The sequence below is a fragment of the Suricata suricatta genome, chromosome 1, assembly GCF_006229205.1.
Source record: "Suricata suricatta isolate VVHF042 chromosome 1, meerkat_22Aug2017_6uvM2_HiC, whole genome shotgun sequence".
In the NCBI taxonomy this organism is placed as follows: domain Eukaryota; kingdom Metazoa; phylum Chordata; class Mammalia; order Carnivora; family Herpestidae; genus Suricata; species Suricata suricatta.
Genome location: NC_043700.1, coordinates 128,324,676 through 128,337,478, shown reverse-complemented (window position 1 = coordinate 128,337,478; position 12,803 = coordinate 128,324,676). Strand labels below are relative to the sequence as shown.

The following is a 12,803-nucleotide window of genomic DNA, read 5'->3' as shown; positions in this document are numbered from 1 at the left end:
CGTAGAAAGAAATCATGTGGTCACTAACTCAAAAAAGAAATGAATGTGATGTTGGCAAGGGAGGAGGTATGAAAATACATTGTAGCATTTACTAGGTGCTTATTTCATGCTCTTGACATAGATGAGAGATGAGGAAAGGGCATTGCTTCATAGAAGTGGACACTGAGTTCTTCTGGAAAATAAGAGCTTTTCTCAAATTTCCCTCTAATGGTGCAAAATATTTGTGATCTTTCCATTGATGTTTACCTACTATTCCCTGGATCCACTTTTGCAGGACTTGACTGCCCACACCTGAGTCAGGTGGGAAAAAAACAAAAACCAGAATGGAGGCAAATGACCCAGGATCAGGCCAAGGAAGGAACCAGAAGCACATCTCCCAGCCTCATGGGAGAGTTAGACTTAAAACACACAGAGATAATGTACTGAAATTAGTAGTTAGGACCCTAAACTCCACAGGAGAGATTCAGGGTTCCTAAACCATATTTGAGAATCATACTTCAGGAGTCTAAACCAAAGATAAATAAAATTGTTCAGACCACTGAGGAACAAATGTCATGTCATGTAATCAGCTATAGTTCCCAGGTTTGGGGCCTCTCTTTGGTTAGGATTAGCCTGGATTGGGATTAGGAGTCCCAGAATAGCATGGGTTATTTAATCTTCAAAATATTGATGAGTGAAAGAGAGAGTTGATTGAGGTCATTTCTATGGTGCCTTTTGATGCTCATGTTCTATGGATCTGATAATCAACCAACATCCGGGTCTATGCAAAAGAGCAATCTAAAGGCTGATATGAAGCAGACTGCAGGGCTAGAACTAGGAAACCAGAGAGGAATCCCAGCAGATTCCAAAGGACAGAAATGAAAATACTGTTCACCAGCTGCTGCGATTTCAGGGTGGCGGCCACCCTCTGGCTGTATGCAATCTCTGGACTTGGAGCAAGGCAGCACACTTGTGAGCACAGCTCACTGAGGCACCCACTTTTACCTTAACACTGTTTACATTCTGCTGATGGATCACAGCCACGTCAGTCTGCACAGCCTTTATGTCTCCAGCAGTCTAAAACCCGTGACAGCGGTGGCACACTCCATGAGAATTCTCCACCGTAATTCCTTCCCAATTATTTGTTATTTAAAAGAATTAAGTTACAGGCAAGAGATCTCAGAGTCTTACTAGAAGGATGGCATCACCACTTATCTGCAGTTTGGAATAAGAAGAGATACATGGGCAGATACAAAGATGTTTAAAATATTTTAAGAAAAAATTCAAGCCCAGAAATGGAAGCAAGATGTGACATTGGAATTTCACAAAATAACTCATATTTCTAAAATTACTAGAATATAGTGAGTAGAAAGAGTGCTTTATTAGAAATTGGAATCCTAGGTTCTAGCACTCAGTCTGGTTTTCCTCATCCTTAAAAATAAAACAGATTAAAATGTGTATCTATTCAAAAACTTTTATGCTAATGTTCACAGTAGTATTATTCACAATGGCCAAAAAGCAGAAGCAATCACATGTTCATTAACTAATTGATGGATAAATAAAATTTAATATATTCACATAATGGAATATTATTGAGCAATAAAAAGAATGAAGCACTGATACATGCGACAGTAAGGATGAACCTTGAAAACAGCATGCTAGGTGAAGAAGCCAGTCACAAAAAATGCATAAAATATGATTCCACTTATGTGAAATGTGCAGAACAGGTAAATTCATAGGGACTGAAAAATGGATTAGTGGTTCCTTGGGGATGGGATAGGGTAAGGAAGCAGAAGTGGGGAATGACTGCTAATGGGTACTGGGGGTTCTTTGGGGGATATTGAAAATGTTCTAAAATTATATTGTGGTAATGGTTGCACAATTCTGTGAATATACTAAAAACCTCTGAACTGTACATTTTAAATGGATGAATTCTTTGGCATGTGAAACATACGTCAATAAAACTATTTTTTAATGTTTATTCATTTTTGAGACACAGAGTGCAAGCAGGGGAGGGACAGAAAGAAAGGGAAATACAGAATTCAAAGCAGGCTTGAGGCTCTGAGCTGTCAGCACAGGGCTCGATGCAAGGACTGAACCCAGAAACCGTATGATCATGGCCTGAGCCAAAGTCTGAAGCTCAACCAACTGAGCCACTTAGGCTCTCCAGACTATTTTTAAGAGAGAGATTGCGGGGCACCTGGATGGCTCAGTCCTTTGAGCATCTGACTTTGACTCAGGTCATGGTCATGATCTTCTGGTTCGTGGGTTCAAGCCCCAAGTGGGGCTCTGTGCTGACAGTGTGGAACCCACTCGGGATCCTATGTCCCCATCCTCTCTGCCTCTCCCCTGCTCTCTCTCAAAAATAAACATTTAAAAATAAAAGAGAGAGAGATTGTGTAAAAATGCCAAAAGGAAAATGCTCTATTTGGTTAGGAGTCACTATCATCTTCACCTAAGGAAATTTTCTGGGAGGGAAATGATGTGGCCAGTAGCTAACAGAATGATACCAGAGGACCAGGGCATGGGAATGACTGTCTTATAAAAGGAAGATTGAAGTAAAACATAATAACACAATATAAAAAATAACATCAATTTACTTATTTTCCTTCTAAGTTTGCCTTATATTTCCTATGTAAACAAGATGTAATTGGCTTGTGGAAAACAATAAATATTTGTTTCAGATACTTTGTACTGTTTCAGAATCGTAGAGTCCATAAATCAGTCTTTGTCTGCCCAAGAGACAAAGAAAAGATAGGCAGAGGATTAAAGCCAAGAAATTCTGATGTCCTACTGGGTGTTAATTCTACCTCTTAATCAAGATATGATTATGAACAAGAAAGACAGAACATCAAAATGCTATAAAGATTTAAAGTTCTTCTTAAACTCACATCGTACATGTGCTCATTATGACATTCACTAGAGCAAGAAAATTGAGATGTTGCAAGGTTCTGGATAGTAGGATCTCTGCCAGTTATGATGAATAATCCAAGTCCACAGGCTTGCTCCACGAAGCTCAGTAATACCAAGGTACTCCATTCTGCCTCTGCCTCCTCAGAAATATACTATATTCAAAGAATAGTAAAAGGGAATTAAAAATATTTAATAGCCTAATCACACATAGTCTTATATTTATCCAATGCAGACACTGGTTTGCTGGTGATATAGGTATAAGGCATTATCTTGAGCCAAGAAAATGAATCAGATATTTAATGGATATGTGGAAGTGGACATTTTCTTGTAAAATTACAAAAATGCAAGCCAATAGGACACTAAATTATAATAACATTTTTCATTAAAATTCTGAGCAGGAATGTTATACACTATATCCTTTCCCTGGAAGGATTAAGTATTCTGCAAAAGAATGCTTGAATTCTTTTGCAATGAATACGGTGTTCATTCTTTTATAGATAAATATACTTTGTAGACCAGTCTACAGAGCAAGTGGATGAATTTTCCCCATTTCATTATTTATATATATTAAAAGCATGAGGCAAGAAGTGAGACCTTAGTTATCAACTAGCCAGTTCTGTCTAGATCTCTAAATTAAAACTGAAAATGCCTTACAGCAGAATGTCAGGTCAGAAGCGTAAATCTCTGGGGAGTCAGAGATTCTCAAAAGGAGAACAGGAGAGAACTACTCAACAGGAGTAGTTCATACTCTATACAGCACTACAGTGCTTTATCAGTTATTTCTTTTTAAAAGTAAGGCTTTGTCTAGGACTCCTGAGTGGCTCGGTTGGTTAAGCACCCCACTTTAGTGCAGGTCATGATCTCATGGTTTGTGAGTTTGGGCCCCACATTGGGCTCACTGCTGTCAGCTCAGAGCCTGTTTCAGATCCTCTGTCTCCCTCCCTCTCTCTCTCTCTCTTTCTCTCTCTCTTTCTCTCTCTCTCTCTCTGCCTCTCCCCTGTGTGCACACTCTTTCTCTCTTTCAAAACTAAATAAACATTTAAAAAAAAAGTCAGACTTTGTCTTTGGTTAAAATTGAAAGTCCCTGGGAAGTCTGAGCAATATGCCTTAGCAATCATATAAGTCTGAGTATAATGAATTTAGCAGATCCTTAACTAACAGTAAGCTTTAATGGTGGGAACAGGGCATAGGACTTCTTGGCTACGTTGAACATCTAAGGGCTGGGGAAAGGGGCCGTGCTGGAGCGAGGGATCTTTACAAAAGATGGAGTAAGAATAAGGATGTGGCTCCAATAAGCTTTGACCTCAGAATTACAGAGGTGGAGATCATAATCACAGAGTTTCCAGGTGCCACATCAGCCCAGGGAGTCAGGAGATATGCACAGGAAGTAGGAATATAAAACCTTTTCCCAAAGCTAGTAACTTAAACAAGCAGGGCATGTTACCTGGTGTGTGTGGCCCTGTGTCTATGTGGGCACGCAGAGGAGGAAGGCTATTTGGCCTACAGCTTCCATGGACGAAGGGCCTCACATTTGGACTTTGTAAGTGGCTTCCATAGGAGAACATGTACACAAACACAATCATGTACACTGAAAAGAAATGGAAAGAAATAAAACAGTCTTTCAGTTTTAATCCTGTGTCCCATTACCCAACCACATAGCCTTTGTGGGATCTACATTAATATTTTTCATGTCTTATAAGTACCCTGTGAATAATAACAATGCATATGTTAAACACGCTAAATTGTTACAGGTAAAATAGATCACAGTTTTCATAATCCCATTTTGGAATTCATTTATCCGTTCATATGCCAGGAACTTCAAACATGGGGAACACCTGGGGTGCCTATTAACCTTTGACAGATTCTGATGTGATGTGTCAACTGCTAAGAACAGAGCCAAGGAAACTTACTTTCTGGGGTCTGCAGTAATGGAAAAGGGGTGATAGAATTTTCCTGGCCTAAGCAGGGACCTTGGGACTGTAGCAAAAAGATTCTTAGGAGCGTCTCTTGCATTATCATTTGGACACCATAGCATAAATCCACTTCTGTTTGAATTATCCTAATATTTTTAATAAGAGTAATTTTTAATTTTTTACAGTTGTTATTTAAATTCCATTTAGTTAACATATAGTGTAATATTAGTTTTAGGTGTACAGTTTAGTGATCCAGCATTTCATACAACACATGATGCTCATCACAAGTGACCCCCCTCTTTTTTTTGAGAGAGAGAGGGTGAAAGTGAGCAATGGGCAGGGAAAAAAAGAGAGAATCCCATGAGAGGGAGAGAGAAGTGGGGCTCACCCAGGGCTCACGTTCTACCAAAAGTGGGGCTTCTGCTCACCTGATGTGGGACTCAAACTCACAAACCATGAGATTATGACCTGAGCCGAAATCAGATGCTTAGCAACTGACCTACCCAGGCACCCACAAGTGCTGTTCTTAATCCCCATCACCTATTTCACCCATTTCCCTCTCACGCCTCGGCTCCATCAGTTTGTTCTCTGTACTAAAGAGTCTGTTTCTTGGTTTGCTTCTCTTTTTTTTTTCTCATTTGTTGTTTCTTAAATCCCACATTTGCATGAAATCATATAGTATTTATCTTTGACTGACTTATTTCACTTCACATAATACTCTCTAGCTCTAAGTAATTTTTTATTTAGATACATAAAAATTATTTAGATTATTTAGATTTTTTTGTTTTGATAATCCAGAATATCAATTCCCTCCTTGGCTTTAAGGATATAGAATATCGTCTTGATCCTAAATCAGCTCGGTGCTGAGAGGTATAGCACTTCTTAAAAGAGCCTACTGATAACTGGGTTCATGTATGTGAAAAGATAACCAGCGAGGCAGGGCAGAGGCTAACTGGTCAGTGCCAAGCCAGGGGCCTGGTCAACTAGCAGGGTGGGTAGGAGTTCACTGGGAAGAGAACCTCTGGTCAGAGAGACAGTTGCAGGTAAGATAGAATCTAATCTTAGCTGGGCCTTTTCACTTTGAATATGTGTTTATGTGTTATCCTAGACTAGGTATTCTTGTGCATTTTTGCAGAAAGCCAGAAGGAAGAAAATGCAATGGAGGACAGTGAAGGTTTTAAAGAAAGAGACAAGACTGAGTATTTACATAAATAACACAGATGTGTAGGGTAGGAGAATAGATAAGGAAACTTCCATGAGGTAAGCAGGAAATAACCATTTGATGGAAAGATTTGGGGAAGAGTTGATAATGTGAGAAGGGAGAAAAGTTAAGAAAGCTGCCAAGATAAATATGTGAATGGATCAAGAAGAGGTGAATAAAAGGGTTACTTATGGCAGAGTGGAGCTACGACTTCATGAGTGCTTCAGGGTCAGATGGCCATGACTGCAGCCACTTCCCTGGGACCACTCGTCCTGCCCTGGAACCTGGACTGTTGAGTGATATGTGGATGGCCAGCAATGTGACTGATGCTCTGAAGGCAAAGGGACTGAACTTTGAATCCTTTTTCTTATTGGTCTGATACTTGATTCCTATCTTTTTGGGGTGGAGGCATGAGCTTGAGGAAGACAGCCTTCTCTGTGCCACCCTGGCCAGATCTCAGGCTTTGAAGAAACTAGAAGTGGCCCAGTAAGGCCCATCATCTTTATTTGCACTTTTTATAAGAGGTGCTTTGTAAGTAGCTTATTGGCAACTCTCATCTCTTCTATCAACCAGTTAAAATGCTATTCCTGTCTCTCACTTTTATTATATCAGAATTGTCTAAAAAGTAAAGCTGTGCCCTTGACTCAGGATTGCTGACAAAAGGGTTACATTTAAACCTCTTACTCAGGGAAAATACCTATTGGTTTCTCCTAAAGAGCTTATTATAATGGTCACTCAAGATAGAAATTCCCAATATCCTCTGACTCCCAATGAAGATGCAATTAACAGGAGAGGAGATGAAACATGAACTAGCTCTACAACAGACTCACATTGCCTTAATCTCCATGGTCAATTGATGCGTCACATAATGTACCTCTTTCAGGACCTGAGCAGTTCACCTGCAGAGAGAGCGCCCCCTGCTACTACGTTTATGCACTGCACTGATCGTGATGCGTAGTATTTTTTTAACCACAGGTGAAAAGTTTTCTCCATTCTGCATGACTGAAACAGCCTACTCTAAGCTATCTGCTTATATCACTTCATCCTGACTTTTGCTTCCAAAGCTTGTCTGGCAAAGTAGCATCCACCAACAGGTGCTCCTTTCTATAGTTAGGAGAAACTGCCAAATATTTTTTAAAAAGACATACTTTCCCATCAGTTGATTCAATCAACTGCATAAAAAATCCAGTCACCCAGATGACTACAGATGCCAAGTCACAAATTCGATTAAATTCTGAGTTAAGTGAAACATTATTCAGCCCTAAAACACATACGACCAAGCCAGTCCTACCTCCTCCGCCGATAAGCAGAGAACTATCACAGGAGCTTTCATCTTGAGCACCTGCTACAGAAGCCAGGCGGAGGGCGATGGGGCTTATGTTTTTTTAGCCCTAAGACTGTGATTACTTGAAATAAGGTATGCTTCCACACAGCATATTTTGATAACTCATATTTTCCCTTAACAAACATAAGATAGAGTTCATATCATGTAACTCAGTTTAATGTTAGGCTTAGAATAAATTAGTTCCACAAATGGAATTTTAAGTAAGAGTAAAAGCATTGTCAAAAAAAATCACAGCACAAGAAGATTCCTGCACCAATGGAACGAAATCTGATAGAGGCGAGTGTGCATGACACACAGGAATAGAAAAGCAGTCACCCAACGAGCACGGGTCAGGAAAGAACAGACATAGCCAAAACAGACCTTCAGACATGAACTTCCAGAATAACTCAGGGCCTACCTTATGCACACACAGCCGATGGTCTTTGAGTGGCAGGGAGCAAAGCCGAGCTGCTCTGATTCATTCTTCTCATTTCTGAGTAGAAGTGGAAACCACTCTGAAATCCTCCTTTGAACTTTCCCTCAATGCAAAATGCAAATTCTCAGTTTAGAGATTGGAACTGTGACATTTCACAATGCAACCCAGAAAACACACACCTGCGGCTAGAGATGATGTCCTCCAATGTTTTCTATTATATTTTATCCTATGTTATTCTTTTTAAGTTCTGATGAGGATACATGTTATGGGTTGAATTGTGTCCCACCCAAATTCCTATGTTCACATCCCAACCCCTATACCTCAGAGGGCGACCTTATTTGGAAACGGTATCTTTACGGAAGTCATCAAGTGAAAATGAAGTTTTCAGGGTGGCCCTAATCTGGGATGACTGGTGTCCTCCCAATAGGGGAAATTTGGGTGAAGAGACATATACCGAGGGAAGACGATGTAAAGGGACACAGGGAAGATGGCCATCTGTAAGTCGAGAGAGGCCTGGAACAGACTCTTTCCTCACAGCAGTCAGCAGGAACCAACCCATGCAATACCTTGATTTCAGACTTCTTGTTTCCAGAACTATAGGACGATAAATTTCTGTTACTTAAGCCACCATCAGTCCCAGCAAATTAATATAATACACTGAATCAATGTCATGATCCATTAATGGGTCATGACAAGCAGCTTGGAAAAGATTGCATCTGGTCCCACCACCCTCTCCAGCATCCTCTGTTCATCCTGAACATTTGTGATGACAGAGAACTCACTGTTCTCTGTGAACACAGAGAAATATCATTGGGCATTTCATCTCTGGATATCTCTGACAGAGCCAAAAACCTGATGCCTGTTAACTTTGTCTCACAGCTTGACTGCCATCTTTTGGTCATTCGGTGAAGTCAGATTTCTCCTTATCATGCCAGTCTTACCTGGCATCTGTATTCTGGGGCTACCATATTTGTCCCAATGCCTCCTGTATTCTCTCTACTTTCTTTCAAATTGTTTCCGTTTCCTTTCTGTCCTGTGAATAGATACAGACCTATGTCTCTGCCATTTTTGCTGACCTCTCCTGCAAAGTGGGATCACCTTCCCTTCTTCTCCTGCTGGCCAGCCCCCAGCCTGTTCTAAAGGCTCAGCCTATCCTCACCTTTATGAATCATTTTTTGATCTTGCCAACTCAGGGCAATCTCTTCCTTGTCAAACATCTAATGCTCTGTGCTAAATAGTAATTAAAGATGGGCCCATGTTTATCAGTACTTAGGCAAAGAGAGTTTTGAGAAGTTACTGAATTTCTCATTTAATAGAGGATAAAATGGCAGTTTCAAGCATCAGATCCTGGGTTGACATACCTGAGTTAGCATCTTCTAACCCTTTTCCTTTGTTCAAATCAGTTTTTCCCAAACGTTTTTTTTTTTTTAAGTAGGCTTCACACCTAGCATACAGTCCGGCACAGGGCTTGAACTCACGACTCTAAGATGAACACCTGAGCTGAGATCAAGGGTCTGACACTTAATTGGCTGAGCCCCCCAGGCATCCCTCCCAAGTGTCTTCTAACCAGTCTTCTCTTGAGGTAACTAGAAACTCTGAATCAACAGGCTGGGTAAGAATTATGGATTCTCATGAATCTGAAAGTAGGTTGCAGACAGAAATGTGTAGACCCCCAAAACCTCTCTTCCCATCTGTTTTTCCCCTTCTCATCTCTCTATCCTTATTCTATGCACCACTTTGTATGATCCCTGCTACCTCCGTGGCTATGAAACATTGATACTTCTCTTACCAGGTCTCTTACTTGAACTCGACACTCACCTGTCCAATAACGGATCTCAGAGGCTCCTCAGACTCCCCAGCTCCAACCCGAGCCAGTCATCTTCCTTCCTTCATCAGGAATGGTCTCATCATCCACCCATTTGCCCAAGCTAGAAACATGGATATCATGGTAACTCCTCCTCTGCCCCTTAGTCAATCGGGAATGGCTATTGCGGATTCCGCCTTCTTAACATCTCTCAGACTAACCTCTTTGCATCTTAAACTCTGGCCATTGCCTAAATTCAACCTCTCAGCATGTCTCCCCTGGGTCACAGACCCATCCTCCCTTGATCTCTCTGCTTCTGTCTTCCTCCCTGCAATTCACATTTCCCCTGCAGTGTGAGTGATTCTTCCCAAATGTGCATCAATTATATCATTTTTGTACCAGTCAGTGTCCAGCCAAGGAACAAACTACTCTGAAAAGTAGATGTAATTTCATACTGAAACTGGATCACACAGGTGATGAAGGAGCTTAGAAATCAAAGAAATGTTGGAGAGGCAACACATAGATTAGGATCAGCAGAAGAAAGACCCCTTACCACCCACAGTGGGGTCAGGGACAAAGGGGAATGTGGTTCTTACTGGAGTCCAGCGTCTAGGGTTACTCAGCACAGGCGGGAATGACATCCAGCCTGTGTAGAGACAAGGCCACAGGGCAGATATGGCCGCAGCTGGCAATGCTGCCTAAAGTGGGAGGAGTTGAGAAGAAACACTCTGATGTCTGTCTTCTTACCACCATCCAATTTTCCAACAGTACTTCCCTTTGGCCAAACCCAGCCAGAAGCCAACAGATGCTAGAGCCTGGGAAATGCAGCCTGCAGGGATCAGACGAGACAGTCAAACGAAGGGCTATGAAAGGATCTGGGAGCCATCAGGCTCAGCCCTGGATGACCTCCCTTCTAGAAGAGTGAGTGTCCCACATCTAAAGCCTTCAGTGAAAAGTGCAATTGCTTGCTAGGGAAGACAAGGTCCTGTACTCTTTCTTTGGCCCCTGCTTGTCTCTTAGGGTCACCTTTCACCAAGTCTATGAACCCTGGCTTACCCTCATGCCCAAAGCATGCTCTCAGCTGACAGCTTTTGAATATGGTAAGCTCCTTCACCACTGAGCCTTTCTTACGACTATCCTCCTGAACTAGAACCCACTTGCTACCACTTCCTCACCTTCACACACCCACTTAACACCACCTGTGCCTCCATCCACCTGCCAGCTCCCTGGGAAGGCTCCCATAGCCTCCCGCCTCCCACTCTCCCCTATTGAATGCCCCTCCTATGTGTTTCCATGGCACCCTATGCTCACCTCTAGCATTGTATTATCCCCTGGTTCCCAAAATTGTCACTTTTCTGGTCCTCCTCATTAGAATGCAAACTCTTTAAAGGAAAGGACACTTTCTTACTCTCTTTCTCCTTCTCAACACAAAGCATCATGCCTAATACATTCAGTAAATACTTGTTGAATAAATGAATAAATTTGGTTTTAAAGAAAGTTGTACTTCACTTAAGATGGCAGGACCAGTTCAACTCAAAACTTATGACTTCATTTTTCAACCACAAGGTTTATTTTTAAAATTTATACCAAATATTTTTAATACTGGAAAAAGTTTCCTTTCTAGAGACCAGGGAGTACCTCCCAAACATTTTTGGAATATGATTTGAAAACTAAAAATTACCTAAAAATAGAAACTGAGAAAGCTAAAGAGTAAGCAGCATTTTGATATTCTCCAAGCTATTTAAAGGTGTCAATTTTTAAAATTAATAATATTTTACATAAAAAATGTTTGTTCCAAATCATAGCAGGGCAGTGGTTCTCAAAAAGTGGTCCATGGGACCCTAAGAGTCCTCAAGACCTTTTCAGGGGATCCACCAGGTCAAAACTATTTTTGTAACAAAACCAGGACATTTTGGCTTTTTTCATTGTGCTGACATATACACTTATGGTATAAAGGTGGTGGTGGTTAGACTATTATTGACTTATAATGAATTTAGGTCATGGCACCAAATTATACTAGTAGTCATTATGTGCTTCACCACCATGCACTTGCAGATAAAGAAAAACCAAATAATGATGGTTTTACTTAATAATGTCCCCAAAGAGGCTGTAAACATTTTAAATCTTATTGATATTGACCTTTGAGTAAATATCTCTTAAAGATTCTATGTCACAAAATTGGAAGTATACATAAGACACTTCTTTTTTATTTTTTTAACATTTATTTATTTTTTTTTTTTGAGAGAGAGAGAGACAGAGCACAAGCAGGGGAAGGGCAGAGAGAGAAGGAGACACAGAATCCAAAGCAGGCTCCAGGCTCTGAGCTGTCAGCACAGAGCCCAACACGGGGCTTGAACTCATGAACCATGAGGTCATGACCTGACCCAAAGTCAGACGCTTAACCGACTGAGCCACCCAGGTGCCCCTAGATCAGACACTTCTGATGCACACCAAAATATGGTGGTTGCCTTCACACAGAGCTCGTTTGTGGTCAACTTGTAAGCTGAACTACACACGCCTCCCTTCCCCAAAATACCGTTTTCAATTGATAGAACAATTGGTAGACAGACTTGGGTATTTGGCAGACATTTTTTCAAATATAAACAAGGTAAGCCTCTCACTTTAAGGACAACAACTGACAGTATTTTGTCAATGATAAAATGTAAGATTTCAAGTAAACTTTTGAGCTTGACCATTTTTTAATATTTAAATTTTTAATTTAATTAACAATTAAAAATTTTAGATGACATTGGTGGTTGGAAAAATGATTTCTTGCTGTCACCATAAACCTTAAATTACCATAAATTTAGTGGCTTAAACTATGACAAATTTTGCTTTATATTTTCGTTGGCTAGAAGTCCAACACAGGTCTTTCTGGACTGAAATCAAGGCGTTTCAGTATTGCTGTCTGGAGGCTCCTGGGGAGAAATGGTTCATCTGCTTTTTCCAGATTCTAGAGGCTTCCTTGGCCATGCCCCATTGTCTTCGAAACCAACAACAGAGCCTGGGTGTCTCAGCCAGTTAGGTATCTAACTCTGGTTCAGGTCATGATCTTGCAATTTGTGGGTTTGAGCTCCGTATCAAGCTCTGTGCTGACAACTTGGTACCTGGAGCCTGCTTTGGATTCCGTGTTTCCCTCTCTGTTCCTCCCCTCTCTCTCCCTTTCTCTCTCTCAAAAGTAAACATTTTTTTTTAATTTTAAAAAACCAGCAACAGAGTATTTCTGACTTCTG

General features: G+C 40.9%; 1 long non-coding RNA gene across 1 annotated transcript; it reads right to left on the bottom strand.

Annotated features, from left to right (window-relative positions):
• Nucleotides 1-2,830: 2,830 nt before the first annotated feature.
• Nucleotides 2,831-4,449, bottom strand: LOC115280491. Its single transcript, XR_003903810.1, has 2 exons — nt 4,337-4,449; nt 2,831-3,044 (listed from the first exon to the last, which is right to left on the bottom strand). It is a non-coding gene; the product is annotated as an uncharacterized LOC115280491 (long non-coding RNA).
• Between the last annotated feature and the right edge of the window lie 8,354 nt (nt 4,450-12,803).